Below are 8,095 nucleotides of genomic sequence, written 5' to 3' on the forward strand. Positions count from 1 at the left end.
ATTGTTAAGAGCAACGCTGCATCTGCAGTAAGAACGTCTTCCTTGTATAAGAATAAATCAAACTGATTAAGCACTTTTACTGTGGCTAAAACATTTGTATATTTTTTTTTTGAAATCAAAACTAAAAACTATTAAATGTAATTGTTGCGATAACTAAATAGAAAGAAAAATGTGAGGCAAGAACCAGATTCCAGGAGATTGTAGATCCTTCCCAAAACACAGTAAGAAACAACAATAATACTTTTATTCATGAAGTGGTCATTATGCAGTAGTGTTCAGCCAACCTGCATTACACCATGGTGAGAGACTCAAATACTTAAACATTTTAATATTTAATCTGCTGCCATTTTACATCGTTATCCATAGAAGATTAACACCCCTGTCATTACAGAAGATTTGCAAGCTTGTTATTTTGTACTTTGTTAATAAGTTTTCATTGAGTTCCAGAAACTATTTACACTGCATGTCTTCAGAACAGCCTTTCCTTTCTCTTTGGTACTGATTTTTAACCTTGTTAGTGGATGTTCAGCGAGTATCGGCTATTGGAGAAAACAAGCAAACAAACCACAAAGACAACTGCTTTGTTTTTTTGGCTGAAAATACATTTTCTTTTGCGATCATGCTTTCCACACCAATAATTTTTGTCCCTCTGGCATTCTTTTTGTCCTCCTTTGGCATAAGGAGTTTTAAAGGGTAAAATTTAAAAAATACACAATAAAGATAACTGTGATTATGGTTTTATTTGGCTCCTGTGTGAATATATGCTATGCAGCATGTTGCTGTATAGCCCAGGCACCTGCAGAGCTCAGCAGAAAAAGCCTTCTGTGGAGGACCCTACTGATTTCATGCTCCAGTAAAAGGCTGAGAACCAAAGGTGTGGAATACATGATGGACGGGGAGGCAACGTTTTTTATGCATTATAAGATACTGATGTTTAGTCCTATGTTATTTCTGGTTTTCCAAGCACTAATGTATTTTCTTTTCTTCCTAGAGGAACTTAAAATTAACATAACCAGTTGCTTTATTCTCTTACAGCAAAGCGTTTAAGAGCACTCTAGGGATGCTATACCTCACATGAATACTGAATTCTGACATACTTAAGTTTCACTGAGAAGCTCAGCAAGGAAAACGAATTAATGAGTTTTGGAAACAGCATATCCAGCTGACTTAATGTTTGATCACTGTAAATTTTTACAGCCAGAGATTCCATGAGAAATAGTCACATGCTGCAGTATTAGAGTTTTGTTTCTAATTACTGGTGCCTGGTTTTGGCCAGCCAATTGATTGCAGTGGCCAAATGACAACATAAGGAGATTCTAACTTTATGTTAAAATATTTTACTCTGTTGGCAAGGAGCCCAGCAGGCATTAACAACTACAGGAGCGTGCAGGACTTCTTAGTGCCTTGTGTTTGGCAAGCTCATCACCCACAAACTCAATTATTTACTTTCTTCTATTTCAAGAAAACAAGAGATGTCATAATCAAGAATCTAAAAAGACTGAAATTACAAAATAGAGCTTGTCATGTGTTCACAGATACAGCATTAATAAGTTGCCTTAGAGAGCTCAGACTTGCATAGAAACCATTCATCTTTCATCACTGACATGATCAGTTTTTTCAGTTTTCTATAGCCCAGCTGTAGTAGAGTACATTTTACAGTGACTTCACTGTGTGCAGCTAAATTTTAGTTTAAGTTATAGGAAATAAAACCTCAATTATTTCCCACAGAGCTATGCCTGATTAAAACAAAAACAAACAAACAAAAAAACCAAACATTGTATAAGCTTTGTAAGAATATACCAGAGGGGCTATTTAAGAAAAGTCATTTTACAATCAGGTTGAATCCTCAGGAAAAAAAAAAAAAAAAAAGTCTCTTGAGCACTTCCTCTACATGTTTTAAGTACCGTTCCAACAAGCACAGTAAGTCAAATCTTACCCCTTTCTGCAGTATAGTTTTATGTACAGGATGTAATTGACGTTAAACAAGATGAGATCCATATAATCTCTTCAAGGCTGGCAGCTTCCAAGAGCGCAGCCACACAGCTCAACCAAAACTCCAGCTACTTGCTCCAACAACTCTCATATTCTTAGTAATTGGACAATGCTTTGATCCTCATTCACAAAGGCAGTGTGTTTACAGGGTGAGATTTCAAGACAAACACTACCAACTTTGCTTTCAGGATATCCACAAAAAGCTGATCACAAGAGTTCAGGACAGAAATGAAGATAAAACAGGAAGAATGATAATGAACAGAGGATGGCCTGATAAAAGAGCCTAGTGAATTACTTAGCCTTCTTGCAGATACCCCCACTTCTAGCTTAGCAAGAAAAAAAAGTTCCTATGATTTTATTAAAGGACATTCAAATGTAATTTTAAAATGATAATAAGTAATGTTGACCATACAGCCTAGTTTGTATGCTAACGTGGACATCAAAGGCCTGTTGCAAAGGAAAGTGTGTCCACCAGGCTTTAGGATCTACCACAAAACACCACAGGCAGGCAAGTCTTCATTGTTTTCTGTGCTTTTAATGTAAAACAGCAACTCATTTTAAAGCTTTAGAATAATTCTCTGCCAGTATGCATTAGATACTTAATTGCATTTGCTTGCTTTTGTACAAGATTGTTAATCTTACACTCTTTTTATTCTCAAACAGATATAGAAGTTTGAGTCTTTAAACCTAAACTGAAACAAAACAAGCCCGCATAAATCTCCTTGAAAAGAACAAATGTTGCCAATAGTGACTGAAGCCTGAATTATTTTACCACTGATTATTTTAGCATAAAGAAACATATAAGGTACTGCAGTCACAATCCTGAACTAGCTCCTTTCATCTTCCAGGATTACAGAATACGGATGTTCCTTACTTAATTCACATTAACTGAGTTAAAAGCACACTGCTGCAGACAACGCTTCGGTACAGCGGCATGTTAGTTCTGTGTGCACTAAGGTATGTATCCGTAAGGATAATACTTTAGTGTTCACTCACCTTAATATATGTATTTTCTGTGTGACACATGGCTACTGTTCTCCTGTTACGCTGGGACAAAACAATAGCAATTATTCTGTTAGTATAGAAATAGGTGCTTTCCAGTGACCTATGCCTATTTTTGTATTTCTGTAGGGACGTAAAAAAAGTTTATATTTTGAGCTTTCACATTATTTGTGCCATACCCATAAATAAGATCTCATGCTACAAATCACTGTCAAACATCTCCGCAAGATGAGTGTCACCTTATTTGCTTCTTTATCCTGTCCACGTAGGCAGCAAAGGCTTAAATGCAGAGAAAGCAGCAGCTCCTGCCCTTATACAGTACATAGCATAGAAGTGTTGTGACATTTTCTAGGGCCTCTAGCTGCTACTGTTATACAAGTATTTAAGAGTTAACGTCTCCAGATGCATGGACAGAAACTTACCTATCAATTACAGTTATAAAACACCCAATTCACCTCATTTAAAGACACCAGAGTCGTTTTTTAGATTTCTTATCTGCATTATGGTGTCTCGTGGAGTTACTGTACTGTAACTACTACTGAGTTGGTCTTGCTCCCATAGAATTCACAAACTGATTTTTAAAAGGAGACGAACATTACAAACTAGTTACGTTCTAATGAAAAAAGACAGAATGCCAACAAGAAATAAGGGTCTTACATCATTTATGAGATGTGAAATAATAAATAATTGTTCAGATTCTTCTTTTTGACATGCAGAGAACTGCATGAATATGAAGGCCCTCAGTAGTAATATCAAGAGCACTAGATTTTGTAGAGTTTTAATTCTAAAATGTAATGAACAATTTTAAACAAAATAAATGTGAAGAGCATTAATACAAGTCGTACTTCTTTTGATTTATGAGGCAGTTAATTCACACTGCACTCTTGTTTTAAATACACAACAGATGTTTGTGGTTACAATCATTAACTGGAACATGCAAGCTGTTGGGGCTAGAGGTGAGATAAACTTCAAGATTAGTGAAGGACAGCTACATTTTAGAACTATTTGGATTCTAGTATTTTAACTAACATTTTCCATGTTATACTAGCATGGAAATAGCTAATGATACTGTCATTTAAATCACCCTTCTTAGGTTTCTGAATTAAACCAGTTGAATTCACTGGATGGTTCTTGGAACTATGGTCAGAGCTATTGTTCCAAGCCATCCGTGGCTTAAGGAAAACATCTTCTCCTCATTTTACATTCAATATGCTGTGAAGACCATCAGCGCTTCCTTAAAAATAAACAAGCATATCTGAGGCTGCAGACCTCACTTTCACACCTAGAAGAATATTTCACTGCTATGGATTTAATACACTCTGGTGTTTTTTGAAGTGCTAAAACTGTCCAAAATAGGTTCTTTATAGAGAGACCATAAAGATACTTTAGACCAGCAGTTCCCAACTTTCTGGATCAATACAGTTTGGCTCTTGCTATGTTAGGGATCATCATCAAACTGGTAACTGACAACACGGGCTTGCGAGTACCTGCAATGTTTGAACACCATCCTCTGGGAATACCTGCATTAGGCCAGGAAAACAGCAAAATTGATGTAAAACCTTATTATTAGAATGACATTCAGCGTTAGACATTCAGGAATTAGTGAACACAAAGTGGTGGTCAAGCTTCTTCAAAGTAGATATTCGGTCTGCAAGATTCAGGACTTGCATCTTGCATATCCTCAGCTAATGTCTTTTATCACAAAGAATTTACATTCCAATCCTTCTAACTCCCAAAGAAAGTGCAGCTGCATGATCATCTGTATCTTTATTAACTCTGTCTGTGGATAAAGTTTTTAATGTTCGACCAGATCAGCAAGCTGATCTGACTCACTTCAGAACAGCGCTAGTGCCAGCCAGGGAAAGACAGAAACGTGTTGCTAGGGAGCAGACTATCTCAGTGGCAGCACAGTCCTAGATGGATTTGAGCCAGCTGTGGGGAAGGCAGTTTTTAGGCTATTTTTTAAACTACGATAGGACGCTTTTGGTTTACAGCCCCGGTCAGTCTGTCGCTTGGAAACCCACCTGGCCATACCAGGTAGCTTTCCGAGAGCCTCAAGCTCTGCCTTTGAGAAAGGTGACATGCCTGGTTATTCAGAAAGTCTCGCTGATCAGCAAACTGCTATCTATCACACAACAATGGGATAGGACTGACTTGTTGCCAGATCTTGTCATAGACCCTGCCGGCCTCCAGCTTAGCCCATGTAAATCACCCCGCACAGCTCTCAATTACTTTACACTCCAGCAACAGTGTCGTTTGAATGGTGCATACCAGCTAGACAGAAAAGCTCTAAACAAAACATACACACTGCCATTGTGTTTTATTGCAACATCTATGGTTTTCTGAACTGAAATTCTGGACTTTCCAGCAAGTTACATCAACAGTAAACCATAAAGACTATGTGGCAGTGCTAAAACACACGGCCAGCAGCACAGAAGTATCTAAATATTGTCCAAAGTGCTTTCCCATTTTCAGTGATACTTAAGAAGACCAATAATATGCGTTGCTTTTGTATTCTTCTGTCCATCTTCTATCGTTTTAGAGAAGATAAAATTTAGTTATCACAGGAACTACTGCCTGGCAGGAACCCAGCCCTCTGACAGAGGTACAGCAGAGGCCTGTAACAATAAGAATATCTGTGTGTGTGGGCTAACACTTATCAGGATTTACAGTTGGTATCAAACACTTCTTGCCAAACGGTTTTTAGCTCATCACCTCAAAAGGAACACTACACTGCAGTTCTCACAACCTATTAAATTCAAGTTTAAAAAAAATGAAAAGCAATTCTCAATGCAAATAAACTGTGAACTATATTTGAAAAGCAATGTATCAATTACAAGTTGTATTTTATGATCTTTCTTCTAGTAGTAACTATCACACTAACAATATGACATGTGGGACACTGGGCATATTCAAACTTGATCCTCTAGCCTAAGGACTGCATTAAGCTTTAATACGACTATAAAGTCATTACCTCGAGAACCATTTAAAACTGTTTCATTTGACACGAATCAAAGATGGACACTATTTTAAAGACTCGCAGAGTAGATTCTCTGCTAGTGTATACTGCCATACTTCCGTGGACTGAACCTGACTATGAATTCTCATGAATTCCCCGGAAGTATGAAGAACCTCTGTTTATTAGATTAAGTACAATGCTGGACATTTCACTTCAAAAGAGTAAGCCTTACCTCAAACACAATAAAAATGTAACAAACTGTAATAATGCCAAATATGTTTATCTCACCTTATTTATGTAGGCTAATTTGATGACATCCTCTACACAACAAACAGCTGGAAGTAAAGCCACTGAAGCATTCAAACAACCAAGCAACGCCCCGTCCCTCCTCCCCCAAGCAGGTTTTAAATAAAGTTAGGTTATAAACTTGTTTCAGGTTGCTCCTTCCAGAATAGGCAAGAACATGTACACTGGAAAAAAATCTGCATGTGGTAACAAGGACCCCAAGGACCGAAATCAGCAAACGGCCAAGTTAGGGAGGCAAGTTAGATAGCTTTTCTGCAGGGGGAGGGGAGGAGGAGGCGGCGTCAGGGAGGAGATTTGTTTTCGTTTGTTTTATCTTCAAGTCAAATGGGCTTCTAAATCATCGACACAGAGACACGAATGCACATCTGACTGCGCGTTTGGGAGGCAGAGGCAAAAGGAGATGGGCAGCAAGGATGCTCCCAGCCAGGAACAAACACAGTTTTGCTTTACAAAAGAGATGAATACCGAGTTGTACAGAGCTCAGCTCTCCACACAGCAGCACGCAAAAGACAAGCCTCAAACACAGGACAGGACAAAGGCCAAAGAAAGCTGCTTCAGCCTCTGAGCAGGGCACCTCTGCTTGAAATATCCCAAGCCATTCTGCAGTCTCCCCTCCTGCAACCACTTACCCAGCTCAGACTTGACCATAGTACAGCTGTGACAGAGAGAGAGGAAAAAAAAAAAAAAAAGTAATTTAAAAAAAGTTTGAACCTGTGCAGTTCATGTTACTTTCTTGAACCAGTTTTTGGTTCTCGCAATCTGACTCTTCTCAGTTGTTTTACAAGTTGGGACCCTTCTTTCCTCCTCCACCTCCCCCCCTCCATACCATCTCTTTATAGGGTAGTTTGGTCCTACAGCTTCTTATAACTGGATTTTTTTTTTTTGATGCTAGCCATTGTTTAATTACTACTTTGAAGTCAATTTACCAGCAAAAAAATCCTAGTGTAAGGTAGCTTTTTGCATCCCCACCAAGCTATTCAGCAGGGCATTCATCCAGGATACAAAACTGGGTGGAAGCTTTAGGAGCTGAATGGATCACTCCAGTAGAGATGTAATTTCCATGAAATTCCTCCATGAAAATCCACTCACTTCTCTCAGATCTGACAGGCAGGCAAAGACTAGCCAATACCTTTGAACTTACTTTTTTAGATGTACTCCACCCCTTTCCCCCTCCCCCCCACAACGCAAATATGAATTGCTGGGGCTCAGAGTGCCCTGGTGGATTTTAAAACAACTCTTCCCAGGGCACAAAAGGGGGGGAAGAGAAAAAAAAAAAAGGCAAAGGCTATCTTCCCAGTTCAAACGCATGAAGTCCTTGATGACTAAACTTGGGCTGGTTACAGAAATTAGCCCAAAAGCTATCTGCTTGCAAGTTCATCCTGTTACAGGGAATTCAACAGAGCAGTCACCTCAAAAAATAAAAAATATCACACAGTACCAGAAGGCGCCTGTCTCACCACATGCCTTCAGGAAGGCAGCACACAGGAAAATGCTGCCTCAGTCAGAAAACAAAACCAAAAAACATCACCAAACTTTGAAAAAACAACTTTGCTTTTTAAGTTATGTATCAAAAACTGGCAATGTACAATCTACCAAACACGGTATTTCATGTCACTGGGCATAGGCAGAAGCTACGCTCCTACCCAAAACATGGATGAGCCTAATACTGGAGCCTAGGGTGTTTTTGTTGTCAGCTTTATGACAAGGAAAAGTTACTGCCTGGATGCTTTAAATTAACTCAATGTTTAAATCAAATGCATTTCATATAAGGTACTTTATAGCAAATTTAAAAAAAAAACAACAAAATCTATGGTTTGCTACACATAGCTAAAAGAC

Source organism: Struthio camelus, chromosome 11 (genome assembly GCF_040807025.1).
Source record: "Struthio camelus isolate bStrCam1 chromosome 11, bStrCam1.hap1, whole genome shotgun sequence".
Lineage (NCBI taxonomy): Eukaryota > Metazoa > Chordata > Aves > Struthioniformes > Struthionidae > Struthio > Struthio camelus.